Consider the following 23,897-nt stretch of genomic DNA (forward strand, 5'->3'; position numbering starts at 1 on the left):
ACAGCTCGAACAAAAACGGCTAGTTTTAGAATCGGGTTTAACACACGTCGAAAAACTAATCCAAGAAGGAAATTTAAGTAAACAGGAAGTAAGAAAGCGTTATGAACGACTTACTCAGCTAGTAGAGAAATACGAAACATTGTATGAAAAGTGCGCTACTGCTATTAGCGAAGTAGGAGGAGTCGATAGTTTGAATCCAATCATAGAGAGATATTTCGCGATCGGAGACAAAATTGACTCGGGCGATACGGCCGCGGTTAGTAACGCGAATGGTTCGCATGGAGACGACGGTGCTACAAATACCCGCGATCAGCAAATACGATTACGACGAATCGAGATCCCGAAATTCGACGGAGACATCGGAAAGTGGATCCAATTCAAGGGAAGTTTCATGACGCTGGTAGACGCGCGTACCGACATGTCGGATTTAGAAAAACATATATACCTCCGCGAGTCTCTTACCGGTAGAGCGCTTCAGACGATCGCGACATATTCATCGACCGGGCAGAATTATAAGAATGCGTGGGAAATGTTATTGAAAACTTTCGACCGGCAACGCATACTCCTGGCACGGGCCATTGACATAGACACTCCACGGCCGAAAAGCATGTCAATAGAAGAGATGACACGGCTTGCAGGTGACTTGCGGGCCCATTCGGATACTATTACTTCTTTCAATGTACCACACGCACTGATAATACGCCTTGGCGAACGCATTCTACCCCGCGATCTTAGACAAGAATGGGACAAACAGTTAGATGCGGATAATTATCCGACCATGAATCAGCTTCGCGACTTTGTAAACGAGTACACACTCCGTAGCGTCGCGTCGTCGAATATTCCATCGACATCTGGAAACGAGCCTCACGCAAAACATAGACGTACTGAGACGATGACTTTACGGCCACGAAACTGACAGGAGACGCATATAAAGCGCACGTTTCTTACTCAGACCTCAAAGAAGTGTATTCTTTGCAAACAAGACAAACATCTTTTATACCAATGTTCCCGATACCATGACCTGACGAGACAAGACAGACTGGCAATAGTTAAACGTTGCGGATTATGCCAAAATTGCTTACGGAAGCACGGAGATCCATGTAAGAGTTCACGTTGTCAAATCTGCAACCAGACCCATCACACGTCATTACACATGAACACTTATCAACAGAAGACAATAACCCCCGTGAAGGAGGAGATCGAGTCAACATCTCAAACCAAACCTACCCCCGTATGACTAACACCAATCTTTAATAGTAACGCGCGCGGCGCATCGAGTCAATTCCTTATGAGCGCTAAGTACCGTGTTAGAAAAGGCGAAACGGGACCTTTAAACAATTTCGGGTATTCTTAGATACGTGCGTCACCGCACACTTCATTGCCGAAAATGTCACGAGAATGTTACGCTAACAGATTATACCATATTAGGTTTCCACTCACGCTAGACCAGAACTTGATCGATGATCGTCATCGAGGTAATCATTTAATCGCTAAACAATAAATATAGGCAGAACTTTTCGCTACTCATCGTCTCTAACATAGCGCGATCGAATTCAGTAAACGAATTAGAAGGCGAAATTCATTACGTCTAAAATGCGAGACGGTACGAATCGGGAAAATACATGGTGCGTATATCCTCGTGAGGAAGGACATGATCACAGTCACCTACGTAGTATAGCCTCACGCCGATTCCACAATCTCTCGAAAAAGTTACACGCGAATACCGAACTCCGGAAGGAATATGAACGGATCATACGGGAATGTATCGATTTAAGACATACTTCGAATGTTAAAGACGAACTTACGGGAGGCTGTTATCTTCCCCATCACGCGGTCATTAAATCAGTCAGCATGACAACCAAGGCATGGGTCGTATTCGACACTTCCGCGAAAAAATGATCAGATGTATTTCTCAACAACACTTGTTAGTAGAACCTATCATTCGAGATACTGTAGTAAAACTCTTGTTACGATTCCTAACGTATCAGTACGTATTGAACGCGGATATCGAGAAAATTTATCGACATACATGAATTGATCCAGACGAGCGCCAATATCAACAGATATTTTAGTGACATAACGAACGGATTCGCGAGTTCGAACTTAGCACGGTGACACTCGAAATAACCTTAACACTGTTTCTTGCTATACGAACCATAAAAAACTCGCGAAAGATGAAAGCGCGAATTATCCACTCGGAGCCGACATACTAAACCGTGATCTATACGTTGATGACGCGATCGACGGGCAATTACACGGTTTCTGCGACGCGAGTCAATTTGGTTACGGAGGCTGCTTATATGTAAGATCGCGACATAAATTCGGTAACACACGCGTACGTCTACTTTGCGCTAAAAGTCGCGTGGCTCCTCTTAAGGACACCACCGTACAACGTTTAGAATTATGCAGAGCATTGACACTCGCGCGATTATACAGAGAAGTCCGGACCGCCGACAGATTGAAACCCGACAAGATAACTTTCTGGTCCGATTCAATAATTGTACTAGGTTAGCTGAAAGGAGACTCCAGTACGTTAAAAATATACACGGCAAATCGCGTGCGCGAAATACAAGAAATCTGTGAAGGTTTCACATGGCGACATGTGCGATCCGAAGATAACCCAGCGGACGCTTTATCGAGGAAAATACTTCCGCGCGATTTCCTAAAAGAACGATGCATGGAAAGGGAATTTCTCTAATTGCCGGACGTAAAGAGATTATCGGTATTAACGACGTGAATTGAATCAAGAAGCATGTGTCAGCGATTCTCTAGCTACACGCGATTATTAAAAATTGTAACTCGATGCTGACGATGGCTTAAAACTAACTCATATAAGGGAGAATTGTCTACCGCAGAAATAACAGAAACGGAACGACGCGTTTTTAAAATCGTGCAAGATTTACAATGTCACGCTGAAAGAGAAAGATTGAAAACAGCGGGGGGAGTCAAGAGCGCAAAGCTCGCCGCGTTAACTCCGATTCTTGACGAAAAAGGTTTAATTCGAGTGGGGGGTCGACTTCGGAACGCAAATTTAAGTTTCCACGAGAAATGTCCGATATTATTGCCCTCACAACACAACGTCACCGGTCTCATTATCCGAAAACTCCATGAACAAAACTTTCACGCCGGTATACAGACTACCCTCCATGCCCTTCAACAACGTTTTTGACTCCTCGACGGTAAGAATCAAGTGCGAAGAATCGTACGTCATTGCGTACATTGCATTCGATTCCGTGCATCCGACATCCAATATAAAATGGGGAATTCACCAAACTCGCGAGTGCAGGAAGCCACTGCGTTCTCCCACGTAGGAGTAGATTTCTTCGGTCCAATCTACGCGAAAGAAAAGAAGTACCGTAATAAAGGTCGCGTTAAAATATACGGGTGCATCTTCCTCTGCATGACTATCCAGACTGTACACATCGAATTAGTCAGCGATCTGACTACAGATGCCTTTTTGGCCGCTTTCCGGCGGTTTGTAAGTCGAAAACTATTCCAACTCACGTTTATTCTGATAACGGAACCAACTTCGTCGGGGCTAATAACCAGTTAAAGAAACTGTATGCCTTGCTCGAGTCGGACGAGTATAAGGCGAAGATCCATGATTTCGCTGTAGATTGTAAAATTTCATGACCTTTCAATCATCCCCTGTTACCTTATTTCAGAGGTCTGGGGGAAATTGCAGTCAAATCTTTCAAACATCATTTTAGACGAAACGTGAGCGAACTGCGTTTCGCGTACGAAGAAGTAGACCACATTCGTTATCGAAATCGAAGCTATTTTAAGTTTACGCCCGTTAAGCCTCATTTCGTCAGATTTAAATGATGCAACCATACTAACGCCTGCATATTTCTTTTAGATTAAAGGAATGTTTACGACATTGTCGAAGGAAAATTATATTAAGACTCCAGCTAATCGATTGTCTTCATGGACACACATTCCAAAAAAACGCTAGAAATGGACCCAACCCAGCATAAAATCAAAGGAACACCACCGTCATTCTCATCGACAAATCAACTATACGTGAGATAGCTGTGAAGACTATTCACGGAGTCGTCAAGAAAAGTGTGACAACTATTTGTCCACTATCAATGCGAGTATTCACCGTGAAGACGGTTCACGGAGTGGTCAAGCGAAATGCGATAACTATTTGTCCATTGTTAAACAATCATTAATTTTCTTGCGTTGTATCTTTTATAATTAACGTTCGTGCGTTGTATGTCTTATGATTAATTTTCTCGTACGTACAAAACAGATAGATCGACTAGCCAGCGATTCACGGAATAAGGTAAGCAGCTCGTGCTGCAAGCGATATATAATATAGCGATATATAAATTGTGACTCGTTTCACAAATATTGTAAAATTGATTGTAATAAGCGCACAACACAGACCATGTATTATGAATGTCATTGATCGTTACACTCTCAACGGGGGGAGTATGTACGATCCGAAAGGATCGTACGGTGATTAGCGGTATTCGAAACTCGCGCGCATCCGCTTCCATCGATTAGGATTCTAGATCGATACTTACTGTGAGCATCGATCAACCACCAGTAACTATCGAAGCGCTTCTCTAGCTACCCCCGCCTCTCGCATCCCCACTTTTCATAGCCCAAGTACGTACGTCCTGCTGGGACAGTACAAAGGGGCATTCTTTCTATTCTTCACCGGACGCCTACGACTACACATCTTGAGGGATTATAGAGGCTTTAAGAATTCACAAAGGACAACGAAGAGAATCTCCTAATCTTCAAGACTCGTGAAAGTGAGCCCATTCCACATCACAACCCTTAAGGTTGTGATCGCTATATTTGCGGAGTGCGAGAGGTGAGATCTTTCCAATATATATATATTTCACATCGACGGTATTTTCCCTCGTGGTAACGCCACGTGATACCTTCTTATTGTATAATCAAGTATTCATCCAGGGTTTTTATGCCGCAAGGCTTTTCCCTGACGAGCCAATAAAAAAGGCATTGTTTCTTTGGTTGGCTCAATCACGCGTTTTATTTTACACCTTAACCTAACCCTTTATTCTCCACTTCATAGTATAAACCAATTGCCAGAGGACTCTTAGTTGAGGAATTTCGGCCATAACAAATACGACGATAATTCGAAATAAATAAGGACACTACGAAGACTCGAAACAAGTATAGGGAGGGAAAGGGAGAAGGATTCAACGTTAACAAAGTGTCTCGATTTCGAGAGACTGTTAACGTTGGGGATTTGAAAATGGGAAGGATAACAAAGGAACTGGTTTAGACTGGATGAAGGGTATATATTAGAGTGTTCGTAAGGACAAAAGAATACCGAAGAAACGTATGTAAACCTAATATATCGGGTAACTTAAATTATCTTAAAATGACTAGAATAAATTAATTATCACAGGAATAGAGTAAAATAAATTTAATTAATTATCCTAAAATGACTAGAATAAATTAATTATCACACGAATAATAACCTAACCCCGTCTTTTTTATTATATATATAATTAAATTCAATTTTATTAAAAAATTTTTTTATATTTTAAGTCCTTTGGGACAATAAAATATTTTATTAAATTTATAGATAAAAACCGATCTGACTTACACCGATCTGAACTCAAATCATGTAAAATTTTAAGAGTCAAACAGACTAAAATCTTAAGCTTTTACACTTAAATTTAATTTTAATTCAACATCGAGGTCGAAATCAATTTTATTTATATGAACTTTCCAAAATTATTGCGCTGTTATTCCTAAGGTAATTTATTCTTATAATTATAATAATTATCAGTAATTAACTTTTCATTTATCAATGTTCCAGTTTACTTAAAGTTTTAAAATTTAATTATCCTTCCAATAAAAATATTTAAATTAAAAATTATATAATTATAAATTTAAATTTATAAATTAATTCATACAAAATTATTTGAGACAAATTATACTTTATCAATTCTTTCATTCTAGTTTTTTAATTAAAAAAACTATTGATTTTTCTACCTTTGTACAGTTAATATACTGCAGCCTTTTAAATTTTTTTCAATGGGCAGAACAAACTTATTATAAATTTTCAATAAGACATGTTTTTGATAAGAATATAAATACCTTGGTGTGTACTTTTCAATTGGGAACACCTTTAACAACCACACAAGGATAGAGGAAAGTAAGCTAAGGAAGGCAGCGAACGGAGCGTGGAGAATAGCGAAGAGAGCGAGAATCGGGAGACTGACGGATAGGCTAAGAATAATGAAAGCAATAGCAAGGAGCGGGTTGCTGTACGGGGTTGAAGTGTGGGGATGGAAAAGAAGAGAGAGGGTTGAGAGAGCGCAGGCCAGGTACACGAAGATGGCAATGGGTCTGAGGAGGAATACTCCGGGGATTACATCTGGAAGATAAAGGCGGGATGCGTGGGGATTGAGATAGAGATGGTAAGGCGGGCCAGTAACTACATAGGAAAAATAATGAAGATGGAGGAAGGAAGATTGCCAAAGGAATGTCTAATGGAGGAGGCGAGGTGCCTGATAAACAATGATGGAAGCAAATGGGGTAAGGAAATGAAGGCAGCAATGGAGAAGGCAGGAGAGGGTCAGATTGGAGAAGCAATAAGAAGAGGGAATGTGGAAGAGTGGAGGATGAAGGCGGGAAGAGCGGTGCAGAAGTTGGCGGAGCAAGAAGTACAGAGGTTGTGGGGAAAAATAAACGCCTCAAACTTCTGCATAGAATACAAGGAAAGAAAAAAAAACACCGGGAAGAAAAGGGTATTGGGACGAAGGAACTACGAGAGGAGAAAACAGGGAAATATGGGCAAGAATGAGATGCTGGAGCGTAGGGAGAGAGGCATGGAAAGGCCTTAGGGACACGAGGTGCAGAATATGTGGGAGAGAGGAGGAAACCTTAGGGCACATATGGGTATGCGAGGAGGCCCTGAGGCGGATGGATGAGCAGACTCTTAGGAACTTTAGAGAATGGGAAGAACAGCAGAGAGGGGACCCGGATGGTGGATGGGAGAAGGCGTTGGAAGGGAAAGTGATAGTAAAGGAGATGTGTGAGGTAGCGAGGTCTTTTGAGAGTGTAGCGAAGGAAAAAGAATAAGAAATAAGTAGATATAAGAAAGTAGGATAAGAGATGTATGACACTGTATGTAGCAAGGAGGTTATGTTGAAACCCGCGAGGGTAGACATGAAATAAAGTTTATCTGTATCTGTATCTGTATCTGTATCTGTATCATTATAGATATTTATTTTTTATTTAGAAATAACTTTTTTTTTATAAAAATTTAAAATTTAATTTTAATTTCAAAACAATTTTTTTATATGAATATAAATTAAAACATTTTTTAAAAGAAATATAATATTATAATTACATATACTGTATTCAGTAAATTGAGGTCCGGTGGAACGATTTGAGACGCCGAAGCGAGTAGACGTGTCGCGCGCGAGTTAGAACGCCAGTGTAAACAAATCGTTATTGTAGTGAATGGTTCAGTGTGTAAATTTGAAGTTCTACTGTAATATTTAATTGCTTTTTTATAAGTGACTAAATAACGCATTCAAACTGCTTTTGCAGTTTGAAATGCAAAAACAATCCAACGACATGGCTTCTGACAACACGGGCCAATTATATAAAACTACACTTCAAAAGAATACAGCATCATACGCCAATGTTACCTCTCAATACACCAGTCCAAAGAAAGAACAAGCAATAATACTTGACTTAATCGAAGGTTTTTCTAATGACTATATTGATGGCCTAGAGAATATTATAAATCCTCTGGAAATACGCTACATTTCTAAAATATCTGGCGCTCGTGTATGTATCTTTTTATCCAGTGAAGCTTTAGTAGATACTCTTGTAAATAAAACTGTGCAAGTAATAAACATGAAATTAAAAGTAAGACCGGTAATTGAAAAAAATAAAAGAGTAGGAATATCTAATGTTAATCCGGTCATTCCAAATTCAGTGTTACTCGAAGAACTAAAACATGCAGGCATCAATCCAGTATCAAATATACATAGCTTAAGAACAGGATTATTAAAACCAAGCAGGGCACACATTCTTTCGTTTAGAAGACAATGTTACATAAGAGAAGAAGAAGAAAGTTTATTACCTGAATCGCTCCAAATCAGCTTTGACCACGCTACGTATTGGATTTTCTTAACCCCTTGCCGTGCATTAACGAGTCTGACTCGTGATGAAAATTTTGGCCCAAACATAAATATGACGAGCCAGGCTCTTGAATAGATCGTCGTATCAAACGTAAACATCACGAGCCGAGGTCGTATACAGATAGTCGCATCAAACATAAACATCACCAGCCTGGGTCGTGATTGAATGTTAGTTTCTATCAGTACGCCACCAGAGTTAGTCACGAGTCTCATAATTGCTGTTACAAAGTAATTTATATTATTATATTTAAATTTAATAATAAACCCTTACAAAATGCAAAATAAAAGAGGTTTAAGTGAAAGCAGTGATAATGAATCTAGTAATAGTGATGTTCTTCCGCTAACCAGAAAGCGTCCAAGGCGTATGATTATAGAAGATAGTAGTGAAGAGGAAGGCACGACGCGTCAATCATGGATTTGGCAGGAGAAAAAAACACACAAATAGTTTGGACATATTCTGAGACTCATGGTATAAAAGCGTCTTTTCTTACTTATTTAAGCAAGGATCCAACAATATTAGAACTATTTTCTATTATATTTGATAACAAACTGTGGGATATAATTATTACGGAAACAAATCGGTTCGCATACCAAGAAATGAACGACAAGTTTAAAAGACGGAAAGTGGACGACAATGGGTATCCTGTTATCTTAGATTAAATAAAGGCCTACTATGCATTATGTATTTTGATGAGTCAAGTAAAAAAATCAAATATACAACAGTATTGGACTACAAGAGCAGTATTAGAAACGCCAATATTTCGAAAAACAATGCCATTTAAGAGATTTCGGCAAATTTCGAGATTTTTACACTTCTCTAATGATGAAACTTCTGATAGAAATGACCGACTTCGAAAGGTAAGACCTATCATCAACCTCTGGAATGAAAAATTTAAAGAAATTTACACACCCAGTGTAAATAAGTACCGGTTTCTGTCATAAATTCAAAATATATATCGGCTAGGATAAAATAATGTAAATGACAGTGCGTCGCACAACGTTGTGATGGATTTGTCAAAATCAATAATAAACAAGGGATATACTTTGTTTCTGGACAACTGGTACTCTTCATCCGACCTTTTTTTAAAATTAAACCAGAAAAGGACAAATGTTATCGGAACAGTACGCAAAAATAGAAAAAATATGCAAGGAGATATTCAAAAGCCTGTTTTGAAGAAAGGAGAATTTGTATGGAGGAGTTACAATAATTTGATAGCTCTGAGATGAAAAGACAAGCGTGACGTGTATATGATATTGCAGGATTATTAGGTTCTTCTAAATGAATATTAACACAAAATATAACTTTATATTAGGAAACTTTAATATTCAAGTGCACAAGGAATTGCACGTCTTTATCGAAGAGCTGTTTCTTATAGACTAAAAAAGGAACGAACGCTTACACACAATAGGCATATGGTCAGGTCAGTCCATCGGTGGCATCCATGACGTCAGCCGATCTCCACACCATGCAAGTTTAAACGTGTTAATAGAAAACTATGGCCCTCTTAGACCAGAAAGAAGAGAACCAAAGAGATTGATTTTCGTTCTTGAATCCGAGTTACATATTCCAACACGCCCCCTCGAAAATTAATCCTCTTTAAAGTAAAACTTTTGAATGAAAACTTACATGATACAAGCTTAATAACAAATTACTATTACTATTATACAGACGGCTATTCCTTGTACTGTTGGGAAAATACAAATGGTCCAGCATTCACTGCAAGGATAAGGGAAACCCAACCAAAACCTTACAAGACCATACCAAAATCATAAAAATACATAATTATTGTTATGGTTATTGTATAAATTGTTTCTGCAGGTTGTTCTCATTTAAGACCTATCCCTGTTCTTAGTTCCAGGAATTTTGCAGCTGGCAGAGGTTTTGTCAGTATGTCTGCCAATTTAATACCTGTTGGAATATGAATAAGTTCAATCACATTATTTTCAACCTGTTCTCTCGAAAAATGATATTTTATATCAATGTGCTTAGATCTTTTGTGGCTTGTTGGATTGCTGGCAATACTTATGCAACCGGTATTATCCTCATATATAATAATAGGTTTAACAATATTTATATTAATACTATTTGCTGATGACTTTAACCAAAGAGCCTCTTTCACAGCTTCATAAAGAGCCATATATTCCGCATGAGTTGAGGCACTTGCGACCGATGCTTGCCTTTTTGTATTCCAACATATCGTGCATCGTTCAAATAATTTAAATAGGAAACCAGTAGTACTTTTTCTATCAGTTCCGTGATCTCCGTCCCAATCTGAATCAACATAGCCACATAAGATTTCATCATAAGCACCTCGCTTATAAGTTAATTTTAAATCCATTGAGCCTTTTAAATACCGAAGGACTCTTTTCAAACATTGCCAAAGTTCTTTGTTATTTTTATTGGAGTATCTACTCAAAATATTTATTGTTGTACTTAAATCAGGTCTTGTGCATACCATTAGATACATTAAACAACCAATAACATTTCTACAAGGGGCATCATAATTTTCATCTGAATCTAATAATTCATAGTTTAATTTACTCGGAAGAGGAGTATTAACTGGATTGCAATTATACATATTGAACTTAGTCAACACTGTTTTAATGTATGCACTTTGATCTAAACTTATTTGGTTTTCATTTCTTTCTATTTTTATTCCAAGAAAGAGTTTTATATCTTTCAAATCTTTCATATAGAATTTATGCTTCAAATAATTTTTAAATTTATGCATTGTGTCATTATTAGCTGTAGCTATTACTAAATCATCAACATACGGTACAACATAAATATTTTCCGAGACATCACCTCTGTCTAATATGTAAATACATCGATCAACTAATGAATTTCAAAATCCTTTTTCTACTAAAGCTTTTTCAAACGTTTCAAACCAACACCTTGCGGCTTGTTTTAATCCATAAAGAGCTTTGTTTAATTTACAAACTTGATAAGAGTTGCATTTTACACTTTCAGGAACTTTCATATAAATTTCCTCTTTCAATGTACAGTTCAAAAATGCAGTTTTTACATCCATATGATAAATTAATAGATTATGCTGATTAGCAAATGCAATTATAAATCTGAAACTTGAAATCCTCGCTACAGGAGCAAAAGTTTCATTGTAATCAATTAAATATTGTTGACTAAAACCGCGAGCAACTAGTCGAGCTTTATATTTAGCAGGATTTCCAAATTCATCGTTCTTTATTGCAAATACCCACTTACAATCGACAATATTTTTATTTTCAGGCTTTGTAACTAGATCCCATGTTTTATTCACCATAAGAGAAGTTAATTCATCATTCATAGCCTGTTCCCATTTTTCTCTATCGTGCCTATGTTTTATTTCATTTACTGAACTAGGAACTTGGCATACGGTAGATGTAGCACACAATAAATAATCATTGCTTATATTAATTTCCTCATATGAAACATGAGGCTTGCGTTTTATCCTATCACTCCTTCTGGGTTCGGGCTCAATTTGTTTTTCACTCTTATTATTGTGATTCTGATTATTGTGTACATCTGTTTCAATCACAGATTTATCATTATTTTAAGGGATTTTATCTAGTTCAATTGCTTTACAAGATTTTTCTTCCTGAGTTGACTCAGACATTTCTGATTGAGAATCATCAGAATTATCTGTTAGTGGTATATCTGATTTATTACTATCAGATTTATAAGACTTTACGGTTTCTATAATATTACCAAATATACCAAATTTATCCGTTCCTGAATTTTCAGTATTTATTCCGTTTAGTCTCATTTCCGGCCTTGATTCCAAATAATTTGTTTCGTCAACAATGACTTCTCTTGCCACTATAAACTTTTCATTTTCCACGTCCCACACTTTATAACCGTTTGGCTCATAACCAGCCAATATTCCTTTGAATGATTTATTATCAAACTTTCTTTTTCGAACTTTGTCATGTATATACACCGTACTACCAGAAACTTTCAAATATCTTAATTGAGGCTTTTTGCCATGCCAAAGTTCGTATGGTGTTTTCTTTTGCTTCAAAGCTTTTGTTGGGATTATATTAATTAAATAAGTAGCAGTTAAAACTGCTTCACCCAAAAATGCTTTGTTTAACCTAGCACCGCTTAGCATTGCGCGGGTTTTTTCAGTGACCGTTCTAACTATGCGTTCAGATACACCATTTAATTGAGGGGTTCGTGGAACAGTTAAATGAAAAGTTATGCCTTTTTGTACACAAAAATCTTTCATCTCACTTGATAAATATTCCCTTCCATTGTCAGAATAAAAATTAACTACTTTAAAATTAAAATGAGCCTCGCCTTTTAAAATAAAATCTTTGAAAACCGAAAATACATCTGATTTATAACTAATCAGGTACGTGACACAATAATGAGTGAACCCATCAATAAATAAAACAAAATAATTTTTATTATTTATTGTAGGAGGAGTAATTGGACCGCATACATCAGAATGAACAATGAACAATGGTCTTTTTACATTACTTTTATCTTTTGCCTTATTAAAACGTAAACGCGCTTGTTTGCCATATACACAAGCTTCACACAAGTTGTCATTAGGCGTTACGTTATTTATTTCACTTATATCATAGACCATTTGTTTATTCTTTAATTCTAAAAATTTACTTTTGCTAATATGACCTAAGCGTTGATGCCACAATTCATAATTATTTTTTATGGCACTATAAGCTTTCAAACTAGAGCTTACTTTACTTAAATAAACACTGAAGTCAATTGCAATTAAATTATTCAATGGCTTACCTTTCATTACGGCTTTACCATTTTTTATTACCTCAACGCCTTTGTCATTAAAAAGGATACTCATCCCGGCTTGTTGCATCTTTCTCACAGACAGCAAGTTGTGAGGAACTTCTGGGCAGTATAGAACGTCTTCGAGGATTTCTTTGATACCCAAGTTGCTTGTTACGTTGACGACTCCCTTTTTCGATGCAGTTATGTAGACGCCGTCCTTTGCTACAATTTTTACCGGCGGATCCAATTCGATAAAACTATCGAATAAGTCGTCGTTGTTGATCAGATGATCAGATGCTCCAGAGTCCAGCAGAAAATTTATATTATTGCTTAATCCTTCCTCTTGATAATTTCCTGCCATGAATGCAAAACTCGATGTGCTCGAGTATGACGTTGATGATTGAGTTTCTTGTGTCATTTAAACAGACTTCTTTTTCTTCTCATCCTCAAAAAAATTTTCTCTCCTCTTACGGAAAATACAATCTTTGATGACATGATTTTTTCTACCGCAAAAATGACAGTTTATGCCTGATTGTCTGGAATTATTATTGCGCTTGAAGCCTTTCTTGTACAGTCCTCCTTTCTTGAATTGTTTCGACTTTTGAGAATTTCTATAGATAGTCACTTTATTATTATTGTTGTTACTAGTTGATTTTTCTTGACAGGCTGCTTGAAAAACTTTTGCACTTGTATCACTACTCCCATTTTTCAATTTTTTCTCGTGGTCTAAGAGCCTTGTTTTTACAAAAACTAATGTTATATATTCATCAGACAAAGTTTCGATCGCTGTTATTATGCCACTATATGTATTTGGCAACGTTAATAGTAAGTGAGCTATTTTGTCACTCTCTTCAAGCTTGGCACCGGCAGCAGCTAGGTCGGAAACTAATTCGTCGAAAATCATGAAATGCCTTGTCAAAGATGTATCACCTTGTAATTTTAATCCAAGTAATCTCTTGCGTAGTGACATTTCAGTAGCTATGCTTTTACGTTCATAAATATTGTCTAAACTTTTAAATATTTGTGCAGCAGTGCTATCTGATTTAGCAAAACCGATAAATGAGTCTGAGAGATACTCAATGATGATACTCTTCGCAGTATTTTCTGCTTTTATCCATTCATCTGTAATTGGTTCTGGTACTTTGTTGTCATTTACTTGAAGCGCATTTAGTTTACAGAGTAATGCACGAATTCTAAACTTCCAAACACTATACTTCTCACCATCAAACGGTTTTATATTTTTTTTCAATTTCAAGTTTTCCATTTCTTTCTATGATTTTATCACCGTGCGTTGGTTCCTCAATCATGCGGTACGGCCCTTAGGTTATAGATCGAGAGAGGGGATGTATGCTTAACGCTAGCTGCAAACCGATGGAGGGGATACAACGTCACGATTTCTTCTTCTTCTAGTCGAATGTTTAAACAAGGGGTGCGGCGAAGCGGTGGAGCCGCTGAAAGTATGATCGTTCTTTATGCTAGGACAAAGCGATTACAAAGAAGCGAGAGAAAGAAAAAGGAATAACTATTATTTTTTTCCTTTTTTTTTCTCGAGTATACCGTACTCTCGTTAACTTTAGAAATTTAGTTTATAAGTCTGTTCGAAGCCTGGTATGAGACTTTCTTTGATTCCAAACCCTTTGTGATAACTAGCCGAAGATTCTCAATTTCGTTGTTTTCTAATCCGTTGTACAAAGCACAATTTATTCACGCACAAAATATAAATTTTTTTTTCACACAGCACGCAGGTGGGCTTTATGCGTAATCTGGGCCTATAACCTGTAGGATTATTGGGTTCTTCTAAATGAATATTAACACAAAATATAACTTTATATTAGGAAACTTTAATATTCAAGTGCACAAGGAATAACACGTCTTTATCGAAGGGCTGTTTCTTATAGACTAAAAAAGGAACGAACGCTTACACACAATAGGCATATGGTCAGGTCAGTCCCTCGGCGGCATCCATGACGTCAGCCGATCTCCACACCATGCAAGTTTAAACGTGTTAATAGAAAACTATGGTCCTCTTAGACCAGAAAGAAGAGAACCAAAGAGATTGATTTTCGTTCTTGAATCCGAGTTACATATTCCAACATAAACAATACCTTATATCTGCTGCCTATCGTATTTCATGATATTTTATTTCACAGGCTTATCGCAGGATCTGTTTCACAGAAAATGAATATTATAAAAAATAACAAATATATAGTTTATCGTCTACAAAAGATTTGATACTAAACATAGGTCGAATTGTGAATATGCATAAAAGAACTTTGTCTATAATATCGGAACATGATTTCTTTTTGTGGTGTCGCATGTGTTTACATAAGAGACAATGTCCGAGACCACTCAAAGGGTCCGACACTGTAAAAAGAGTTTTTATCGCACTAATATATCTCAATAATTCTTAAGCTTGTTTATGGTTTTATGGCCCTCCTAATCTTTTCTTTTAGTCTCTGAATAAAATTTTTTTTCCCGAAAATAATAAATACAGGAAATAACTGATTAGGGGAAGGTAGCCTAAAGCGAAGTAGGTAAGGGGGTACTCTACGAAAAAAGTGGATTTTTGGTTTTTATCAATAATTCAATTGTTTAATCTCATAGAAGAGATCCAAAACTACAAAACTAACTGTGTGAATTGAGTATTTTGTCAATAATAATTTATTTATCGTAAAAAATTTGAGGCATTTGAAAAATCCGCTTTGCCCTACAGGGGGGGGGGGGCCTAAAGTGAATAGGCCGTTTGGGCAAAGCGGATAAGTAGAATAGATAAGCTTGTTAAAAAAAAAGAAATAACTGGATCAACAGACTAGTTACCAGTAATTATAAAAAAAACTTTTTAGGTTATAATTACTAACTAATTAAAATTTTAACTTATTTTAAATCACTCTTAACTTATAATTCTATTCTTGACATGGATCATAGAAAAAAGATCCTCTTCCTGAGTAATCAGTACAAGATTTATGAGCCCACTCTTTACAGTCTCCACATTGGATCCAATCTTTTTTAGGTGGATTCTCATAAGCTTCACGACAAACAAAACAGAAAAATGATTTCTCATTTTTTTTCTTCGACATCCTTTTTTTTAGTTTCACTTGGTTTACTCGTACAAGGAAGAACATTTTAATTCTCTTTAGCAGTAGCTTTAGTATCAACACATTTCTTCTTCTTGGCTTCCTTCTCAGCTTGCATATTTCTGAACGGAGAGCTAGTCAAAACTTCAGCCCTCTGACATTTTTTCTTATGTTGAGTTTTATTGGGACTAGGTTTTGGTAGTGGTCGAATATCTAATGGTTTCAAATGAGACATCATTTCTTTACCATTCGATTGAAGTGAATTATCACCAGCTGTCATAGAACACAATGCTTCATTTTCAGTCGTTGAAACATTCAATGCTTTCATAGATTCATTAATTGCTTCTTGTAAGCTTCTACGGAAAGTCATCATCCAAGAAACTTGAAAATGATTACGATCAACATTTTCTACACACGATGAAGAAACAGGATTATTGGAACTAAGACGACTAGTGACAATTTGGTTTTGTCTTGAATCATCGTTGATATTTTCATCTTGAGGCCTGTCTGTAAGACTAGATGGCAAGAAGTCAGCATTGTTAAATATATTCGCATATTGTAGAGCTTCCAAGTATTTATGAGATTCATGATTATCTAGAATTAAAATCACTTTCTTCTCTGGAGTTGGGGGGGGGGGTATCCAAACAAAATGTGGGAGCTACTCTAAAAATATTTGCCCACTTATTTATCCATTATCACTGCAAGTGGCTACGGAACCAGGTGGTGAACCATCTAACAATCTGGCAACCATTCTTTTTCTACCAAAAATAAAGTATGAAAGATCCAGCTGCGTTGCAACAGCAGATAACTGTTGTTAATTGGCCTCTTTCTGTACTTGAAATGACACCGACCTGCTTTTTTCCTGATCTTGATAAAATTTTTGGAGGCTTGCTACTTGATGCATGTATACCAGTTTCATCTATATTATATATTCTTGATGCATCGATGCTATGCTTGTTAATTTCTTCTTCCAATAAATCATAAAACCTGTATACTTGAGGTCTATTAAAACCTCAGGCTCGTGCAATTGATGTTGACTCAGGCTGCCTCAAAGTTAAATTTAGATGACGTTTCTTGAATCCTGAGTACCACTAATTACCAGCACTATCATCTTGAAAAGGATGAACAATCTTACTATGTTCAGCATATTCACACACTAGTTTTAAAAATTTTTTTTTAGTTAGGCCATAAAAAAGGTCATCAACTGGAAATACATATTCAAGTAACTCAGCTTCTTGAGTATCATTGAAAACTCTTCGGTGTATTCCAAGATTTTTTGGGCAGCTTTCTTTTTTAGGATCCCTATGTAGCGTGGTAAAAGCAATTTCATACTACCTTGCTGCTTTTGAAATTTAAGTTGTTTTGGATTCTCCATTTCATGTTGCATGGAAACTTCACTTCAAGCTGCTTTTTTGAAGTAAAAACTTCTTTAGAATGGGTATGATCTGAAAAGTAAAGAAACAAAAACGGAGGTATGTAACGAAGCTATGAAACAGCTGCTATACTAAATAATGAAAGAAAAATAGACAAACATATAGGATTTAGCCTTCGAGAGAATAAGACGGAATATAGCTATACAGTTTTTCCTATTCTCGGTCTCCTCTTTATGCTATGCTTCACAGTTATCACTCTTGGTTGTATATGTGTGTGTTTGTGTGCAACTGCATACTACAAAGCGTGGACACGTATTCTTTCGATACTCGAAATGTTTGCAAGTACGAGCGATAGAAGGGTAGAAGAATAAACAGAGATAAGCACGTAGGTATGCGACAAAAGTATAAGGTCCAAACTAACCGACGGTCGAAATAAAGAAAGAAAGTGCGTGGTCTGTTTTTATTTTACCAAACGTGGTATTTCTTTTCTATTTAAAAATGTTTCTATTTTAATAAACAATTAGTATTTAATTATTTATTTCGCAAATATTGTAATTAACAGTCACGAAATATATAGAATATAATAAATTGATTGTCTGCAATATTTTAAAAAAAAATGAAATGATTATCAGATACATCAGAGAAAAAAAATTAAACAACATTTTAGAATATTTCTCTTATAAATATCTAACGACAAGTTTTTTAAAGATAATGTTAGCGTATTTAGAAAATTTATACTACTTTTTCAATAAAATAAAAAAGTTTTAAAATAGCAACGTGACTTAACAAATAAACCTTATTTACTTTATATTTCCAATAAGAATAAAATAATATAACTTATTTTACAAATATAGAAAAAAAAATATAGAAAATAAATTTTAAAAAAATTTTTAATATTATAAAATAAAACAACCAAAATAGAAATAGATTTTAAAATCGTTGTAATTCAAAACCCCATAAAACGAAAAAAATACGACCACTAATTTTCCCTTCTTTAACAGCATCTACAGTTATTAGTTGCAACACAAAAAGAAATACTTGTGTATGCCAACCCATGATAAAGATATCTCACATTAACAGAAAGTGTGAAAAGTGTAAGACCGAAAAAATACATCTACCTGAGTTTCGAAAAAATATATATTTTATTTACTTGGATTAGAGAACGACGTATCTTTCTGTCGACAAATATTCTACAATTTTCGTCTTTATCTATGGCTATCGCATTCAGCATTCCATTATGATGGATAGAATTTTGAAAATATTAGTTTTTGTCAGCTACCTACACCCCAAGGTCGGTTCCTTTTCATAAGAAAAGAATTTTAAAAAACAGGAAAGGTCTGTTGAAATTTGATCTACATTTATTATCTTTATTATCGATGCGATAATATTCATGCTAATAGATTTTTTTTACAACGTTTCATATCTTTTCTATTTCAAAAAGTTTCTATTTTATTGAAAAATTAGTAATAAATTTTTTATTTCGCAAATATTATAATTATTAATTATGAAGTACATAGAATATATAATAATTGTATTGTCTGAAATATTAAAAAAAAAAAAAAAGGATTATTAGATACATCAGAGAAAAAGAATTAGAGAATACTGTGGAATAAATGAGGAGCAGCTGACAAATTCCATTCAAAAGAAATTAAATTACTGTTATATTTTTATTTTGCTTCTTTATAAAATATATTTGATGCATAAAGACAAAATATGTCTATTAAATTTGATTTTTATATGTTCTTTTAAAATATATCCAAAGACATATACTGACTCATGCATATAAGAAAATTATATTATTAATTGTAATATTTGCGTATTTATGAAACCTATACTAATTTTTTAATAAAATAAAAACATTTTTAAGATGTTGAACGCCCAGCGTGAATCGGTGGAGCTTACCACAGAGCTGAAATTTGAGACTCGTAGTGTACACAGTTCGACAAGCTAAAAGAGCGATTCAATGCATTTCTTAGATTTTTCGTTATTTAGATCTTTATTCAGACGAGAGTATTTAGAAAGATAAGCTTGTGGTCCAAAGAATAAGGACGAGATATGTTATAAATAATAAGGGTCTCTAAGTGTGGTAGGCTACAGAGTTAAAAAAACATTTCTAGAGAATATCTTTATTAGATCTTTCATTGCATTTTACCAGAACCTTCGTTCAGTACAGCAGTATTTTTCATATGTTTTTCGTAACGCCTTTATTTCATCTATCCTAAAATGTTTGTTATATAGCGCAAGAATGTAGATGAAAACGGGAAATAGAAAACCATACTAACAAAAAAAATTGTATACCTGAGTTTCAAAAAAAGGATTATTTATTTTTACCTAATTTCTGACGAATTATATTTCCTTTGATAAACATCCTACCATTTTTGTTTCTATCTATGGCTATCGCATTCAGCATTCCGTTTTTATTGCTTGAATTGTGAAAAGTGCACTTTTTATCAGTTATTTCACCCAAAGACTATACCGGTGACCTTTATTATAAATAATAATAATATCATAATAAATTAGTTCTACAATTATTTTACTCTTAAAACTGTCCATTTGTCTCATTCTCTTAAAACTTAGATTTTTAAAGGTTTTACTTCTAACACGTGTAATCTGCACACATTACTTTTTTCTTTGGTTTTCTTTGATATTTGTTAACCATTTGTAACAAAATGCCAAAAAAATTAGAATTAAAATATTTCAGGGCAAACCCAAACGCACATGTTTACTAAAAAAATTCCTAGCCTCAAAAAAAAATAAATCCGAGACGACCATGGTTTTTTAAACTTAGATAGCAGCAGAAAATATCTGTAATATTAATAATTGGACTAATTATATATTTTTTTAACAGTCACGAGTTACATATCTGTATTTTTTTAAACAAATTACACAATTTTTTTATTTCAAGTATAATTTCGTTTTGTCGAACGCAGATGGATCGCTCGGTCTGGAAAAACTCGGTATGGTTCGGGTACCTACGGCAGCAGTCGCGAAAGTAGCTCACTGCGGCGCCAGTATTGTTGGCATAGTGATGGTATTAATGCGTGAAAGTGCATCTGCAACCACGTTGTCTCCGCCTTTCACGTGTACTATGTCCGTAGAAAATTGAGATATGTAATCTAGTTTCCTAAATTGTCGTTCTGATGATTTGTCGAGCTTTTGCTTGAAGGCATAGATTAGTGGTTTGTGGTCCGTTTTTATGATGAAATCTCGGCAATCTAAAAGATAATGAAAAAATTTAACAGCGGTGAAAATTGCTAATAACTCACGGTCGTAAGTGCTGTAGCGTTTTTCTGTCTCACTGAGTTTTCGTGAGAAAAAACCCAATGGTTGCCAGATATCGTTGACGAGTTGTTCCAGTTGTGCTCTTATTGCTGATGATGACGCGTCAGTAGTGAGGGCCATTGGTGCAATTGGAGATGGATAGGCGAGTAAAGTTGTGTTTGCTATTTTTTGTTTGCATTCTATGAATGCTTTACTGGCTTCAGGTGTCCAAGCTATTTTTGTTTTGTCATTTTTTATCGACTGTTTTAGGTAACTGTTTAATGGTATTTGCGTGTGAGCGATCTGAGGAATGCACCTACGGTAGTAATTAGTTATGCCCAGGAAACGTCTAAGCTCCTGGATGATCTCAGGCTTTTTGTAGTCCAATATAGCCTTTACACGATTGGAAGTGGGAGTGTACCCTTGAGGTGTTATGTGATAACCTAAAAAGTCAATTTTAGCTTTTCCGAATTCGCATTTTTCGGTATTTATGCTGAGTGAGAGATTTTGAAGTCGTTCGAGAACGGTGCTGACATGTTTTACGTGAGTCTCCTCGTCAGGTGACGCAATGAAGATGTCGTCGATGTAGATGAAAACAAAATCAAGATCTTAGAAATTTGTGTTCATGAATCTCTGGAAAGTTTGAGTAGCGTTTTTTAGTCCGTAAGGCATTACCACGTATTCGAAGAGTCCCCATGGCGTAGTGATTGCCGTCTTATGGACGTCATCCGAGTGCATGGGTATTTGATTGTAAGCTTTCCTGAGATCTAGTTTTGTGAAGATGTTGGTACCTGGTAAACGTGTGAAGAGATCTTGTATCAGTGAAGGAGCGTACATGTCAGGGTCCGTGGTGTCATTGAGTTGTCTGTAGTCGCCACATAATCGCTATTCATTGTTCTTCTTCCGAGTTAAATGTATTGGGCTGGCATAAGGACTGCTAGAAGGTCTGATGGTGCCGTTGTTGAGCATCTGAGAGATCTGTGACTTTGCTGCCGCCGCTTTTTCACCAGCGAGTTTCCGTGCACGCGCCGTCACAGGTAGTCCTCTTGTAATGATTCGATGAGCGTACTGAATGTTGGTGGTGTTTAGCTTTTGAATCGGTTTTGTAACCTCAATGTACTTTTTGAGCAGATCTTCATATGGTGGTGGCAAATTAGTGCCTAAGGTTGATACATTGTATGTGTCTGTGTTCACTGTTTGTCCTTTTGAAGACAGATTAGTCAGCAGATCGATGAGACGTTGATTTTTTAAATTAACCAGAAGATTAAAATTCGTGAAAAAATCCGCACCAATTATAGCCGTTTGTATGTCAGCGACGATGAAAGACCAGACGAAGCTTCTACGAAGGTTGAGGTCCAGGTCCAGGGTTTTTGTGCAATAGGTGTGAATCACTGAAGAAGTTGCTGCGTAGAGTGTGAGAGGATGTTTTTTTAGTTTATGTTTTAAAGAAGAAGTTAGAATGACTGATACCACCGATCCCGAATCTATAAGGAATTTTTGGCTGGTTCTGTGATCATAAATGTGTTGACGCAGTTCTGTGGGCAGTCCGTTGTTTTAGCCGTCACCTACTGCCCCAATCATTGACAGCGTGTCTAGTTTCCCTGGTTGTTGGTTGAGGACTTGAAGTTGCAAGGAAGCGTGCATCGGTGAGCGTCGTTACCCCATTTTGTGTGGTAGTAACAAATGCCGTTGCGGGTAGGTGTTAGTGATCTCCGTCTCGAACGTGCACGATTTTCGTATCGTAATGATTTTTGTAGTTGGTTTATGTTCTGTTGTTGTTGTTGTTGCTGCTGAGACTGCATCTCATACAGTTGTTTTTGAATGAGCTGTTGACTTACTTGTAGGTTGGCTAAACTATTTTGGCAGTCTTTTAAAGCAGTTTTGATTTCTAGTAACTGTCGTTCTGTTTGTGGAGTTGTTATGCTGCCGGAGTGCTTGTCGTGACCGGTTGTATCTGCACCATGTACAGCCATTACCGGAAGTAAGTCCAAGTTATCCACAAGTCTGTCTACCATTCGCACAATCACAACAATATCGAGTTATTCCGGAAATATCGTTCTTATCTGGCTGATATTCAATAAAACTACGATAGGTCTTCGAATTAATATGTCGAGATCTGACTTCAAACTTTATAATATTAGGTGTAATTTTTAAAGAATAGAATGTGATTATTCCGTTTTCATCCATCATCTCAGCTAAATACGATACAGCTTGAGACATTGGATATGATCCAGTGAAAAGAATTTTAAGTTCTTGCTCTGATAATTCTGGAAAGTCAGTTAATTGCTCTTAAGTTATTATTGCAAAAGGAACTTTTCTTCTGGCCCAACGATTAGTTTCTATCTCCAAAGCTAAAGTATTCTCTTGATCTTTTTTTGAATTCATGGCAGCAATTATTTTTTCTGCAAGATTAAGATCAGAATTAAGTCTTGTTCCAAATTCATTGTGCAAAAAACAAGCGATTCGACAAAAAACACTAGTTTTTGGAAGCAATTTGTTATCCAGTTTATGATCTAATAGCTTAAACTTCTGTTTAATATTGCCATGTACTGCTTCAACAACCCAACGAATTTTGGTAACGAAACGGAATTTATTCGATTCATCTGCGGTCAACTGATTGCGTTTTCCTTTGAGAGCAGGCATTAGCACTTTGAACCGTAATTCTTCTAGGTATACAATCACATCACGAAAGCCACGATCAACCACAATAATGTCATCTTTTTTCAGCAATTTAATCAGACCATTGGGGTCATTTAAGATCACTCTCATAATTTCAGCATCGTTCATATTAGCTGTATATGGCCCAAGCATATCTATAACGAAACCATTCGTACTGCATATCGTGAATGGTTTACACAAAGGAACCTTTTTTTGACCAGAATATGATTTCCTCTGGTATTCGTTATTTGCACATTTTCATGACGAATATATGTTCCATCACAAATGAATATCAACTGGCCATCTTCTTCTTGATACAATTTTTTAGCAGTGTTTGACGTATTAGTGAGTAATGTCTCCCTACTGATAGCATCAATTCCAAAATGCTGAGGTAAAACATCTTTTTCAAACGAAGATATAACTTCATCACAGTAGTCAGATACAATTTGTTCCCGAACTAAACCAAAAACGGAAGATATTAATGCATTCGAATTTCCGGTTCGTAATTTGAATAAAAAAATAACAAGAGCTTGAAAGATATTACGATTCACTAAGTTTCTCATCGATGTTAACTTTTCGCGAAGTTTTATCAATTTTTCCCAGGTAAAACTAGTAAATGCCTCTAACTGTTTTTCTG

This window comes from Polistes dominula, unplaced genomic scaffold (genome assembly GCF_049000335.1).
Source record: "Polistes dominula isolate Pdom_NZ unplaced genomic scaffold, Pdom_raw_medaka scaffold_35, whole genome shotgun sequence".
Lineage (NCBI taxonomy): Eukaryota > Metazoa > Arthropoda > Insecta > Hymenoptera > Vespidae > Polistes > Polistes dominula.